Raw genomic sequence first — 15,437 nt, forward strand, 5'->3', positions numbered from 1 at the left:
AGGATTTTGCCTCGGAAGTGGGGAAATCAGGGAGTGATAATCCCTAAAAAAAAAAAAGGGAAACTACCCCAAGCAGCTGATTTTACATCAGCAAATGACACCGATAAACACACAGAGCCCGAGGGAATTCCGGCGGCATGCGGGAAGCTCCAGGGTTCAACCCCAGCTGCTCCGGCCAGTCTGGCATCAGAGCATGACCCCAGGAAAAAAAAAAAAAAATAACAAACAGGATTTTTATTTTCCATTTGATCCCGGAGAGGTGGGTGGTGTCTGCTTTTGCTGAGCTCCTCTGCACGGCTGTGCAGTGATGCAGGCTCGGTGTTATCCCAGGAGAAAATTTCATTTCCCTGCTTCTAGGCTGGAACGTCCCTGAGCTGTGCCAGCTGTCTGGGAGTGAAGGCTCTTTGGGAATGATGCACCTCAGTCATCCTCCTCCTCCTCCTCCTCCTCCTCCCCACGGAGCAGAGCTGACAATGACTTTTGCTCTTGCAAGGAGAAGGGAAGATGTTCCTGCCGTGGCTGTTTTGGGGGGGAAATGTGCTGAATTCCCACGGAGCTGCTCTCCCTGCTCCTGCCATCCTCCTGGAATTCTGCTCTTCCCTCTGGCCCTCACCTGCCCTGCACAGGAGCCCCTTGGAGCTGTGCCCCTCCTTCCTTCAGGAATCCTGCACGGATTCATCCCACTCCACCTTCCCCTCCCAAACCCAGCAGAGCCGAAAACTTTGAACCCAATCTGATCCATTTTTCCTCAAAACTTTTCTTGGGAAGCTTTCCTTGAACTCTCCCAGCTCGGGGGGGGAGGATTTCTCTTTCACCTCCACTTCCCACCTCGCAGAGCAGGGGCCGCCAGGATTCCAATCCACATTTCCAAGTCTGTCTTGTGGCTTCTAGTGGCCCTAAAATCTGCAAATAAGATCTGCTGGAAATTCCCTGGCCTCGGCCCTGTTTTTGCTGGGGAAGTCTCTGCACCTCCCAGATCACTCGGCCCTCCTTGGGCAAACAGCAATTGTGCATTTGATACTTTTATCTTCGCCCGCTTCGCCATTTTTCAGCTGCTAAATTGCATTTTTGTGGGCTTGTCTCTCCCTTTTTATTTCAGTTTACGTTGGGTTCTCTCCCCGGTGTAACCATACTCGGAGGAAGATTTTAATTACCTCCCTTTAAAGCCGAATGACAAGTGGAGCATGTCATTGGGAGCTAAAGTATCACTTGGAAATGCAAAAGGCCCGGCTTTATCGGGCTTAAAAGCTTTCCTGGAATCTGTTCAAAAACTGCTGACTGGGCAAGATGAAACATCCCGATGTTCAGTCAAAGATCTGGGCATGTGGTGTTCTTTTATTCCCCCGGGGGATCTGTGAAACTGCAGCCCTCGGGCCTTCTGCTCCAATATTCTCCAGGTTCTGTCTCCTTTGTGCACCAGGGAGAGGCTGGGAATGGGAATCTCCAAACGGCTTCACTGGGAGGGTCACGGTTCCTTCAAATCCCTTCAGGTGTTCCTGGAGCAGCAGGAAAGCTGAGGGATGCTCCCTGTCCTCACACAGCCTCCTCAGGCTGGGCAAGGACCCTGGAATTCGGGATCCCACAGGCGCTGGGAATGCCCAGCTGGGAAGGGGATTTGCTGGGAGGGGTCGGCAAACGCAGCAGGGATCAAATGATGCCTCAGGTTTTGGTTTTTGTATTTTCAGTTTCTGTGCTGCTTTAGTGTGTGGGTCTGGGCTTCATGTCAGGGGATGCTGAGCTCTGTGCACAGAGCAGGGAGACAAAACAATTCCTGCTCCAGCTGGGCACCAAGGACAAAGGATCCAAATCTCAGCCCAGGAGCACAAACAGCGTGGGCTGGAGAGAGAAAAACAAGGATGGGAGTGCAGGGGCTAAAGCTGGAATGGGACAATGAACTGCAAGGTGCAAATGGAGCAGAGCTGATCCCAGTGAGAGACCTTGAGTCCATTTTGGGACCATTTTGGTTCATCTTGGGTGCATCTCTTGTGCTGCCCAAGGTGGATCCATGCAGGAGATCCTTTTCATAAATCCCTATTTATTCCTTAACTCTCTAGTCTCTGTTCTAGGGCAGCCTTCTCAAGGCATCAGGAATGGCTGGGACAAAGATTGGAAGTTGGGAGTGGCACAAGGTGAGGCCAAGGGTGTCCCTGGCCACCTCTCCTGCTGGAGATGTCATCCCATCAGGATGAAGAGACGGGGAAATCGGGAAAAGAACGGCCAGAACTGACAATTCCCACTCACCCCCTGCAAGTCCCGTCGTGCTGGACGAGGACTGTGGGACTGGGAACTCTGCAGCCCAGGGACAGCCTGAGCACATCCAGGCACTGGGAATTCCCATTTGGGAAGGGTCAGCAAATGCAGCTCCTTGGAATGGTTGGGACAACGACTGGAAGTTGGGAGTGGCACAAAGTGAGGCCGAGGGTGTCACCCCATCAGGAGCAGAGCCCTCAGGATGAAGAAACAAGGAAATCAGGAAAAAAAAATAAATGGCCAGAACTGGCAATTCTCACTCCTCCCACACCAGGAGCTCCAGGTTGGATTTTCCTGAAGGGAACAGGGAATCTCTTCATTTGTGGCAGCAGGATTTCCCCTCCCTGAGCACAGCGAGACCATCCCGATCCAAGAGCTCCTTGGAAAAGCTTGGGAAGGAGAATTGTGGGATGTGGAGGGGAAGCACTTAATGGTTTAAAAGGCACTCTGGACTTGCAGCTCTGTGCAGATTGTCTCTGAAGGAATCCTGGGGGAGCTGGAATTACTCATTTTTAATAGGAACAGGAACCACCTGCCTGCAATCACCCACAGAACCCGGGATGCTTTGCAAGGGAAGAGCAGAGTAAATGGTTTTTACTGGAATGTTTAACCCACTGTGAGTTTTGGAGCTTTTTCTTCTTTTAATTGAAACCACACTTTTGGGAAGTGCAGTGTGCTCCCCTCCAGCCTTCCCAAGAAGCAGGAACAAATCCCGGTATTTGCTGCGGGGTTTGAAGAGCAAACACGGAGCTGCTGCTGCTCCTCCTTCCCCAGAATCCCCCAGGTTGACTGAGGGATACATCCTCATTTTTTTCCTCCTCTTGGTGAAGCCTCCTGGGCTCAGATCTCCCAGGAAAAGCTCAGCCAGGAGCTGGGAAAGGCTCTGGCATCGTGTCCCACCAGCTCCTGGGCAGAGAGAGGAGAATTCCCAACAGGCACCTTCCTCACCCTCATGATTTTGTATCATTCCAAGTAAATCTGAGAAAATTGGTTGGGTTTTTTTTTTTTTTTTTTTTTTTCAATTTTTAAAAATTCTTTTCAAAACCTCCTGAAAACCTCCTTTCAAAACCTCCCAAACAGTGACAGCACCGGGCAGAGGTCTGGGAGAAGGTCTCCCTGAAAGAATCCCATTTATTTTCCTGATTGATTGACCCTGATCCCATTTCCCCAAAGCCACCAATGAAGGTTTCTAGATCATTTTCTCTTTTTTCACACAGCCAGCCCAAGCTCATCACCCCAAATTTTACCCAGCTGGGAAAACCGTGCTCTGCTTTGAGCCAAAGTCCAAAACTGGGGCGTTTTGTTGATTTTCCTGGTTTTTTCCTCTCTTTCCACTCAGGGAAAAGCAACATTTCTGCATCCCTGACCCCTGGGTGTGTTTGTGTGCGTGTCCTGCAGCTCGGATCACCTTTTGTCCCTCTGGCTTTCTGCAGGGACTGAGAATTCCCTTCAATAAAAGGCTCCCAATGAACGTCCCCTTCTCAGGGATATCACACAACCAAGCCTGCAAAAGCCTTTTATGAGGACATTCACCTCTGACGGGATAATTTTACCTATCAGATCACATAATCTCTTCCCCTGCTGCCGAGCCAGGAAATGAAAAGGGAGCAGTGGGGAGATTTCTGCCTCGAGAGCCAGTTCTGCTGTGATGACAGCCTCGATTACTCGGTCCCAGCCCTCTGAAAGGACCAGCACGTCCTAAAATGACAATGCCCAACGAGACAAAAGGTGGGGCAAGGCACAGAGCAGAGACCAGACAGTTTTAGATCAAATTTTCAGCGTTTAGCCTGTCCATAAATATTTTAGCAGGCTCGTTAGGAGCTCAGCGAGGGAAGAAGTCTCGTAATGTTTGATCCAAACGCAGGTGGCTGGGAAAAAAAAAAAAATAAATAAAAGCCCGAGTTTAAGAGGATTTGGGAGAAGAGGATTGAGATTAGCGCACAAGCAGAGTGAAATGTTATCCCTGCTCTGCTCCCGGGGCTCCGGCTCGTTCCGAGGATCCCTTTTCAGCGGGTAACACAATCAGAGGCAGCAGGTGATTAACAAATACCTGCCCGCGAAAGGAAACTGTTCCTGTCCCAGAGGGACCGAGCTGAGGCTCCTGCTGAGCCCTGCGGGTGCAGCTCCTCAGGGTTGGGACGCCAGGGGCTGGGGGAGGCTCTCCCACCTCTCCCTGCCCCTGGAATAGCTGATGGTGCTGCCAGGGCAGCTCTCCTCCCCTGCCCGTGGGATCTGAGGGGAGCACACCGCCACTCTCTGCTCCCCTGAGGCTGAGAATTCCTGGCAATTCCATCATTCCCCCATCAGTGGGAAGCAATTCCCTGCCCCTGGAAGAGCTGCTGGTGCTGCCACAGCATCGGCCCCGGGGGTCCCTCGTGTCCCTTCCCTTCTGCTCTTTAATCAGGGGAACTTCCACAGGGGATCTGGGACAGCTCTTCCCTCTGCTCCCCTCCAGCAGCTTTCAGCAAAATTCACCCAGAGCCTCTTGCCCTGAAATCCAAGCCTTCCTTTCTCCAGCGTGTGGAGAGCTGAGCCTTCCCTCTCTTTTTTTGGTTCGAGGATTGCTCTCATCTGCTTTTCCAATTCCCTTTTCCCTCATCCCTTCATTCCTCCAGCAGGCTCTTGGTTCACACTCAACGTGTGCTCAACTGCAATAATTTCAGGCTGTTTGCTGAAAGCCCCCTGCCTGCCTGGTTTGTTTTCCATCCTTCCCAAAGTGCCCATGGATTTTTTTTCCTGCAATTCCTGGGTTATACCTCGCATTTGTCTCTCAATAATCTCATTTTGGGGTCGCTCAGCCTTGGAGTTGTGACCCCTCCCCAGGTCCTCCAGCAGAAAAGTCACCTCCTAATTTATTAAACATACACATGATTAGGTTATCCAAGTTAATTAGAATATTAAATAGGATCAGACCTTGGGAAAATTCCCTAAATCCATGGAATCCAGCTGGGCCACTTCTCCCTGCCTGTCCCCACACCCGCCCTGACACGGAAAGGCCAAATCCCAAAGTTTTGTCCATCCAGCACCAGGGTAAATCCGATGTAAATAATCAGCTCCGTGCTGCCACTGCACCTGAACAATCCAGCTTTTGAAAGATAAGGCATTTCCCCCTCGGAATGTCAGTGTTTCGCTGGAAAACTTGTGCTGAAATGTCACCATTGTTCTCCCCAAATCACTTTTATGGTTGGATAACCTGTTAGCAACGTCCACTGAGCTTGTCAAAACACCTGGAAGGGCTGGGTCCTCTTCTTCCCTTCTCCCCCCTGAACAAAATGCCATTTTTATGGGAAAGGTGCATCGTGGCTCCAGATTTCATTGGATTCCTCGGGTAGGAAAATATCCCAGTGTGATCTGAACCACAAGGTCCACGTCAAAAACCCCGAGGGGATAAAGGGCTCTGGAGGGAGCAAAAAGGGGAACTCTGGGAGGCCAACCCTGATGAAAACTGGGCTGTTGGCCTTGGATGGGCTCCAGAGCACTCCCCTGGCATTCAAAGCCTGATCCCACGTGGACGGGATGTCATTCCATCAAAATGTGCTCTGTAACTCGTGCTCAGCAGAGGAAAACCCTCTCCTTCCCCGCCCGCCTGCATCCCCGGGGCAGCACACAGACACTCTCTTTGTGCTCCCCTCCGGAGGAGAATTTCTGGGAATTCCACCTTTCCCTCACCCCACAATTCCATCATTCACCCCTGATGGGGAAGCGAGGCCCTGGCTCCCACTCCTGGGGTATTTTCTGGAGCAGGAAGCTGCAGCTGGGCTGGGAGCAGAGACATCTCCCCTTTGATTCCCCCCCTGAGCTGCCTTCTCAGCTCCTCCACCAGCCTTCCTGGAGAATATTCCGACGTGAAACACAAGGAAAACCCACTTGGGGTGTTCTTCCCATCCAAGCAGAGCCACAATGATCCTCGTGTCTGGCTCCACACGGAGCACAGGACATTCCTTTCCACACCCAGCTCAGGAGCCCTGCGTGAGCTGGAGCAGATTTTTGGGGGAAAAACTCCTTGGTTTTAAGTCATCAGGAACCCACAGCACACCTAAATCATTCCCTGCTTGTTCCTGCTGCTGTCTGCAGCTCACAATTCCAAGGGCAAAAGGCAGGCACTGGAATTCCTGTCCCTAGGAATTTCTAAATCTGATGGGCGCTGAGGACAATCCCCAATTCCTGGAAAAATACAGAGATCAGGCTCATTGCTGAGCTGCATTTTACTTATCACACAAACCCAGCATTTGGAGCTGTTTGTAAATGAATCCCTTTGGGGGGGAAAAAAAAATAAAAATGCTCCTGAAGATCAGGATTTAAGAAAACTCCGCAGGGATTTGGAAGGACCAAGCGCAAAAATTCTTCTTGGGAATCATCCGTGCCAGTACCAGGGTGGCAAACCTGAACGCCGCCTTAACTCCACTCCCAATTTCCTGTCCCCCTCTCGTTGCCACCCTCAGGGATTTGGTAGCCCAGAGTTTGGGGTGGGGACTCTCCAGGAGCTGCAGCAGAGGGAGGACGCACAGATTCAAGGGTTGTGCATCCCTGGGGCAGCTCAACCCCGACCTTGGATTTATTCCCTCCTCCTGGAACGTCTCCAATCCCTTCCGGGGAGTGCCAGGTGCTGAAAGGGTTAACGGGGGCTATCTGCCGGTTCCTGGCGGAGGCTGGAGCGGCTTTGGAAGTGGCCAATTAATCAGGGCAGGCTTTGGAAGTGGCCAATTAATCAGCTGCTCCAGCTGGGCTGCGTTATCCGGGCGGGCGAAGGCGGCCGGGAGCGGAGGGAGATAAACCCGGCAGATCCCCCCGGATCCCCCCGGAGGGAGCAGATCCCCCCTTTCCGCCGGGTTCAGAGTTCAGCCTCATTAGCGAGAGCTAATCAGGGAGGGAGGGCTGATGGCAGAGCCCTGCTCGCCCTGCCCTGGGCTCCCTCACCGGCGGCAGGGTCATTAATTAGCTCCTTGATGAGCCCTCCGAGTGCTTCTCTGACCCTGCCCGGCGTGCAGGTGCCCCCCTCCTGGATCTCCAAAAAAACCTCCAGCAGCAGCTCGGGATGTGAGAGGAGAAAGCCCACGGGTGGAATAATAATAATAATAATAATAATAATAATAATAATAATAATAATAATAATAATAATAATAATAATAATAATAATAATAATAATAATAATAATAATAATAAATGTCATGTTTTGGGTGAAACAGAGGCCTTGGAGGAGCTGAGGGATGGGGTTATGAAGGTCACTCTGGGCTACCAAATTAATGGAAGTGGCAACAAAATGGGGAGTGGATTTAGGGTGGTGTTCGGGTGCCCTGGTACTGACAGGGATTCCCAAAAAGAGCTTTTGGGCTGTGATTCCCAAAAAGAGCTTTTTGTGCTTGGTTCTTCCACATCCCTGCAGAGTTTTCTTAAATCTTGATTTTAAGGAGCCTTTTTTTTTTTTTTCACCCAAAGGGATTTATTTACAAACAGCTCGGAACACGAAGGTCAGCAGTAAAAAATCCAGGGATTTTCCCAAGGTTGGGAAAGCAGAGCCACCCTGGATCATCCCTGCAGAGCCACAGGAGCACCCTGCAAATGCTGCTGGGCAGGAAAAGGATTTATTGCTCTGAAAAATCATTAGGGAAAGCTGGCCCTGGCGAGCAGTGGGGTCTGAAAGAGCTTAATCCCAAAAGAGCTGCTGAAATTCCCCGTGCCAGCTGGGCCCTGGTGTCACGTTGGTCACGGGGGTGGCACCGGGCAGGGATGGGACAGGGGACACCTGCCCTGAGCAGCTGGGAGCAGCCAAAATCCTCAGTCTGCTACACAGCACAACAATTTGGGAGTTTCACCCCGTGTCCCGGCCTGGGAAGGACTTGGATGGGTTGGAGAGAGCCCGAGGGCTGGAGCCAGGCTGGGAGAGCTGGGAATGTCCACCTGGAGAAGGGAGGGATCCAGGGACACCTCAGAGCCCCTTCCATGGCCTAAAGGGGCTCCAGGAGAGCTGGAGAGGGATTTGGGACAAGGGATGGAGGGACAGGACACAGGGAATGGCTTCACATTCACAGAGGGCGGGGATGGATGGGATGTTGGGAAGGAATTGTTCCCAGAGCAGCTGTGGCTGCCCCTGGATCCCTGGCAGTGCCCAAGGCCAGGCTGGACAGGGCTTGGAGCAGCCTGGGACAGTGGGAGGTGTTGGGGGTGGACCTGGATGAGCTTTAAGGTCCTTTTTAACCCACCCCACTCTGTAATTCCATGAATCCACGTCCATTGCACCAGGGCTGGGTTGCCCAGGCAAACCTGAACCCTACAAACACCTGAGCCCAGGAGAACTCCCAAAAATCCCAGCTCTACACTCCTGCCTGACCTGTGGCACCCCAAACAACCCCCAGTCCCCTGGCAGAGCAGCCCAAGGAGCCGGGAAGAGCTGCCAGGAGAGGCCTCGGGGCAGCAGCCCCTGGCTGGGCACAGATGTCCGGCTGCACCCGCACATTCCAGGCTGGATCGGATTTTCTGCTCCTCACCAGGGCCCTGCGGAGCAGCAGCTGCCTCAGACTGCACCTAAGATGCATAAATAGAGGCACAATACCTTATTAGAAAGGAATGCATGTCTGAGCAGGGATACTGTTACCTTCCGAGGAGAAGGGGGAGGCAGAACGCTGGGAAGGGGAAGGAAAAGTGACAGGGATCTGAACTGCCTTGGAGCAGTGAGACAAAAAAAAAAAAACACAGAGAAAAAATCAAATTAACCCCCTCCCCTTCCCCTGCAGCTAAAAACGGGCTGAGTCCAGAGCCATTTGCTTCCCAAATCCTGGGAAAAGAGGATGAGCCTGGCACTGTTTGCTCTGGGAGCAGCTCCTGGGCACCAGGAAGTGGAGGAAAATCCCTGGATTTGGGAAACGTGCACTGCCACACTCCGGCGAGGGCAGGTTTTCATTCCAGGGCTCAAAATTCCTTTGAGCGTGGCAGGGGAGGAATTGGGTCCATCCCACAGAAATCTGGAATTGGGTCCATCCAACGGAATTCTGGAATTGGGTCCATCCCACAGAAATCTGGAATTGGGTCCATCCAATGGAATTCTGGAATTGGGTGCATCCCACAGAAATCTGGAATTGGGTCCATCCAACGGAATTCTGGAATTGGGTCCATCCCACGGAATTCTGGAATTGGGTCCATCCAACGGAATTCTGGAATTGGGTCCATCCCACAGAATTCTGGAATTGGGTGCATCCCACAGAATTCTGGAATTGGGTGCATCCCACAGAATTCTGGCCATCCCTGCTGTGCAGGACATCCCGGCTGTGGATGTGGAGCGTGGAGGCCACCAGGGTGGGTGACTTGGTGACACTGAGTCCCCTCCCCACGCTGCTTTTGGGGCAATTTTAGGGCGCTGCTGCCTCAGTCTCCAGCCCTGGCAGAATCCAGGGAACACCCAGGGAAGGAGAGCTGAGCCGGATGCCAGAGCAGCCCCCGAGAGCCTCGTTGGGGTTTTTGGGGATTCATTGCTGTCCCCACACTGTCCCCCAGAGCCCCCCCTTGGCTGCCCAGGTGGGTCAGAGCAGGAACAAATCCCTGCTGAGCCTGCCAGATCCTCGGCTTTGATCCTCCCAGGCAGGGATGGGAGGCAACACCTGCAGAATTCCTCTGGAACGAGGGGAAGGAAAGGTTCTGGCATTAAAGGCGCTGCTGGAGGAGCTTGGAGCTCGAGTCAGCTTTGAGGAGCTGCTTTTCCGAGGGGTTTTTCGATCCTGTTTGATTTTCCCAGCGTTTCCCTGTTGGTCATGGCCATTCCCGTGGGGAAGGGGATGGGGGGACACAACTGTCTAACCCAGATGTGCCACCTGGGACATCGTGCTGCTCCTCCTGCGAGCGCTGAGGTTTCCTGGGAATGTTCTGGGCCACCTCGGAGCCAGGGAAGCCTTGGTGGAGCAAGGGCACCAAGCAGTGCCAGCAGCCAGGGAAACCCCAGGGAAAACAACAGAAATCCGTGTTTTCTGCGGCTCCCCGGGGCTGCAGGAGTGGGATTCCCGCATGGAAAGGGAATTCAGAGCTCACTGGGCACGCTGAGAACCCTCGGGCTGTCACCTTCCGTGGATGTGGTGGGAATAAAGGCAGGGAAAGGGGGATGTAGAGGCAGGGAGAGAGGGGGGTAAAAATTCAGGGAGAGAGGGATTTAAAGGAAGGGAAAGAGGGATGTAAAGGCAAGGAAAGAGGGATAAAAATCCAGGGAGAGGGAGATAAAAATCCAGGGAGAAGGGGATTTAAAGGCAGGGAAAGAGGGATGTAAAGGCAAGGAAAGAGGGATAAAAATCCAGGGAGAGGGAGATAAAAATCCAGGGAGAAGGGGATTTAAAGGCAGGGAAAGAGGGATGTAAAGGCAAGGAAAGAGGGATAAAAATCCAGGGAGAAGGGGATTTAAAGGCAGGGAAAGAGGGATGTAAAGGCAAGGAAAGAGGGATAAAAATCTAGGGAGAAGGGGATTTAAAGGAAGGGAAAGAGGGATGTAAATCTGGGGAGAAAGAGCTAAAAATCTAGGGAGAGAGGGATGTAAATCCAGGGAGAAGGGGATTTAAAGGCATGGAGAGAGGGATAAAAATCCAGGGAGAGAGGAATTGAAAGGAAAGGAGAGAGGGATAAAAATCCAGGGAGAAGGGGATTTAAAGGAAGGGAGAGAGGGATAAAAATCCAGGGAAAAGAGGATTGAAAGGAGAGAGGGATAAAAATCCAGGGAGAAGGGGATTTAAAGGAAAGGAGAGAGGGATAAAAATCCAGGGAGAAGGGGATTTAAAGGAAGGGAGAGAGGGATGTAAAGGCTGGAAGAGAGGGATAAAATTCCAGGGAGGGAGGGATGTAAAGCTCTGTGCTCAGCAGTTGGCAAGGGAAGCTGCAAGGCCTCATACAAAGGTTGGACATTCCTGGTTTAGGGATGTTTCTCAGCAAATCCAGGCCTGGGCACCTCTGGGTTAGACAAGGACTGACTCAGTGGCAAGGGAGGAGCGGGACCTGCTCCAGTTTAGTGCACAGGATTCCCACTGGGATCAAGAGGAGGGATGGGAAAGGAGCTCAGGACGTGCAGAGCTGTCGGGGAGGCCAAACCCATTCCCAGGCTGAGCCCAGCAGAGCCAGCTCCTAATTCCCTGCAGCAGCACCGGGCTAAGCCAGACCCACATCCCAGAGTTTCCAAGCCCAGCCAGTGGATGGGACTCAGAGGAGTCCCAGGAATTCTCACCAGGGAAGAGATGGAAGTGGAAATTGCGAGCCTGGTTTGTCTGCAGGCTCTGAGAGGAGGATTTCAGGGAGAGGAGTTGGTTTTCCTGCTGAGGATCCTTCCAGCTCTGATGATTTGTGACAGGCATAATCCCAGACTAATTAGATTTCGGGGCATGTGTTGAAAGCCCTGCACACTTTTATGTGGGCCGGGCCTTAGGGAGACTCCTGCTTGTTCTGCACAATTGTTTTCAAATTAATCCTTGGAAACGTCAAGAAATCCAACGAGAACAATTTCAAAAATACTTTCTTTTTGAATTCTCCCCCATCCAGTCGGGCACCGGGTTCCAGTCTCTGCCACGGCCCCTCAGAAATGTGCCAGGCTGTCTCCTCTCATCCCATCACTGCCATCAGCTGTGCTGAGCTGCCCTCCGTGAGTTTTAATTCTGTTTGCTCTTGGCTAAACTCCATTCCTAATCCTATTTTCACCCCTTTCCATCCAATTTAATCCAGCTTCTGTAAGTCAAAATTAATTACTCCGTGTGCTGTCCCAGCCCCGTGGGCTGAGGGAAGAACAGAGAAATCCCATCTTGGCATTGAGGGCACCTCGTGGCTGCTCTTACCCAGGGAAGCTGAGAGGGAAAGGAGATGGATGGATGAGAAAATCCCGGTGTTTATCTCAGCTTTGTTATCAGTGTTTCATCCTCCTGGATTTCTCCTCGTGGGAAAGGGATGCCCGTGGAGGAATGGTGATATCCTGGGGAAAGAAAAGGGAAAAAAAAGGGAAAAGGGAAAAAAAAAAGGAAAGAGGAAAGAGGAAAGAGGAAAGAGGAAAGAGGAAAGAGGAAAGAGGAAAGAGGAAAGAGGAAAGAGGAAAGAGGAAAGGAAAGGAAAGGAAAGGAAAGGAAAGGAAAGGAAAGGAAAGGAAAGGAAAGGAAAGGGGAAAAGGGAAGGAAAAAGGGAAGGAAAAAGGGAAGGAAAATCTGCTCCCATACCTCTCAGGTTTCTTTTCCTGCTTTAAAACTTATCCCACCTAAAAACTGGGTTTGTTCCTTCCAGGGATGTTGTGGATTGGAATTAACTGGGATTTGTAAAGCATCCCAAAGATATAAAGCAGAATTCCTGCTAAAGTCTACAATAATTCTTTAATCCCTCGTTTGCAGGCACGTGGGAGCTCTCATCATCTGTGATGATCTTTATTCTGATTTTCCTGTTTCTCACATCCTTCCTTTTCTTCTTTCTCCAGAGGGATCATTCCCATACTACAAAAACTTCCCAAAAATTGGAATGATGAGGGATATATGAAAGAAAAGAGGCTGCTCTGCCTGTGAAACAGGTGAATGTCCTGCAGCTCTGACAGATCCTCACCCTGAGGACCTGCAGTGTCCCAAGGAACCCGGAAAACATTTCCAGGCCGGGTTGGATGGGGCTTGGAGCAGCCTGGGATAGTGGAAGGTGTTGGGGTTGGAACTGGATGGGCTTGAAGGTCCCTTCCAACCCAAACCATCCCAGGATTCCATGCGTATTTTGAGGAGTTGTGCCTTTCTGCTCCTATAAAAAACAACTCCAGGCTGTTCCTGTTCTGGAGTTCTTTTCCCCCTTTAGTTCAAACAGCAGAAGCTCACACGGCAGAGCTGACGAATTTTGTGCAGGATTGGCCAAAAAAATGAACGTCAGAGTTTGCTGAGCCCTTTTGATCCCCACCAAGGCTTTTGGAAATTAGCTGTGAAAACAAAAACCAACCCCCAAAACCACAGAGGAGAGAAAGGCACTGCTTGACCCACCCGTGCTCGCGTGGTGGGAGAGCCTCTCCCACGGGATGCAGAATTCCTGCTGCGCTCCGTCTGCCCACGGAGTCGTGCCCTGAAATGCTGCTCTGGAAGTGCTGAACTGGAGCAGGCACAAAGGTGCTCTTTCATTCGTGGGAAGCATCATCCTGCAGTAATTAACTGGGGATTAGCCCGGGATGATGCCCAAACAAATGAGACATGAGGGCAGGGAATGCTGCTCCTGCCCTGATCCCACATGGAGCTGCGCCAGGGCAAACAGCACCGGAACGAACGGGGGGATGGAAAAGAAGGATGGGCAGGAGGAGCTTTCCCAAAAATGGGGATGGTGCCTTTGCCACCTTCTGGTGTCCCCAGAGCTCGCCCGTCCCTGTCTCTCCCAGGGATGGCCTGGAATTGCTGCACTTCCAGGGCTGGGATTCCGTGAAGGAACAGCTCCTCCTGTGGGGTTTCCTCCTGGGAATCCCCTCCTTCCGTGGCTGCTGCAAAGGTCAGGGGGGGACAGCAGGAGTGAGGGTGGTCAGGAGGGGACAGCGGGAGTGAGGGTGGTCAGGAGGGGACAGCAGGAGTGAGGGTGGTCAGGAGGGGACAGCGGGAGTGAGGGTGGTCAGGAGGGGACAGCGGGAGTGAGGGTGGTCAGGGGGGGACAGCGGGAGTGAGGGTGGTCAGGAGGGGACAGCGGGAGTGAGGGTGGTCAGGGGGGGACAGCAGGAGTGAGGGTGGTCAGGAGGGGACAGCGGGAGTGAGGGTGGTCAGGAGGGGACAGCGGGAGTGAGGGTGGTCAGGGGGGGACAGCGGGAGTGAGGGTGGTCAGGAGGGGACAGCGGGAGTGAGGGTGGTCAGGGGGGGACAGCAGGAGTGAGGGTGGTCAGGAGGGGACAGCGGGAGTGAGGGTGGTCAGGAGGGGACAGCGGGAGTGAGGGTTTGCTGGCAATGAGCTCAGCCTGTCCGTTCTGCCTGGCCTAGGGGAGCGAGTCCTGCTCGTGGCAGGATGATCCCGAAGGTCCCTTCCAGCCCAAACCAGGCTCTGGTTCCATGAATTCTCTCCATGGGAAGCACATCTGGGAAGTTCTTCCTCTGGAAGGAGCAAAAGCTGCCCGAGGCCTCCATCCAAGGGCTGCTCTCAAAGGTTCTTTGCAGATTAAGCCCTGGTCTAAACCGAGTGCAAAGCTGGTCTTAAACTCCCTCCAGAACTCAAAACAGAGCAGAGAAGCTCCCCATGGGCAGGAACCATCCCAGGTTGCCAAATCCCATCCAGCCTGGCCTTGGACACTGCCAGGGATCCAGGGGCAGCCACAGCTGCTCTGGGAATTCCATCCCAGCCCCTCCCCACCCCGCAGGGAAGGATTCCTTCCCAATATCCCATAACCCTGCTTGTTCCCCGTGTCCCTGCACTGCACCCCGACTGCCCTGGGAACAAACCATCCCTCTTGGAAAGCCAGCTGGAGCAGAAGGAGCTGGGAAAGCCGAGAGCAGGAATTGAGTGTGTGTGAAGTGACTTTACAGCCGCGCTGCCCCGGGAGGGCAATAAAAGGGCACAGCGCAATTACCCAGCTTTAATTAAGAAGGGGACATTTAAATCAGGTGCATCATTGTTTGTGTGGCACGTGTTTCATTTCGGTCCTTGCCGTGCGCCCCTGAAATAAATCAGCTCTGGTGGCATTCCTGAGCAGGAGGGGAGGCAATGGAGCCGCCTCTGGAATTTTCCCTCTAAATCCCCAGCCCGCCCTGCGTGCGGCACTCGAGACAATTAATTCCAGCTAATTAAAGGTGTGAGTTTCGAGCAGATCAGCTCAGCCACCCTGAGCAGCCCTCTCCATTCACGGCTCACACGATCCAGCTCGGGTTGATTCCCTTGGCACGGGATGGAAGGAGTGGAATTAAGGCTGTTTGAAAAGTGAATGAACGTCTGCTCCAGCCTTTTCCAGGGATTTCGTTTATCCACTGCTTTTCCCTGAGCATCCCTGGCTTTTCTGGAGCTTCGGGTGGGCAGCTCCACTCTCCCAAATTCCAGCTGTTTCTGAATTTCTCCCAAATTTTTGGGAATCTCCAGCAGCCAAAGTCCTGCTGGTACCAAAACCCCGTGGGTGGCACCTCCAGGCTCTCCCTGCCCTGCTCCATCCTCTCCCAACTTTCTGCCCTGTGGAAATGGAATATCCCAGTGCACTGCCCTGGGAGATTCACTCTGGAGCTGTCAGCACACTCCAGCTGGGAGGGAATTTCCCTGCGAAC

This window comes from Vidua chalybeata, chromosome 16 (assembly GCF_026979565.1).
Source record: "Vidua chalybeata isolate OUT-0048 chromosome 16, bVidCha1 merged haplotype, whole genome shotgun sequence".
Taxonomy (NCBI): domain Eukaryota; kingdom Metazoa; phylum Chordata; class Aves; order Passeriformes; family Viduidae; genus Vidua; species Vidua chalybeata.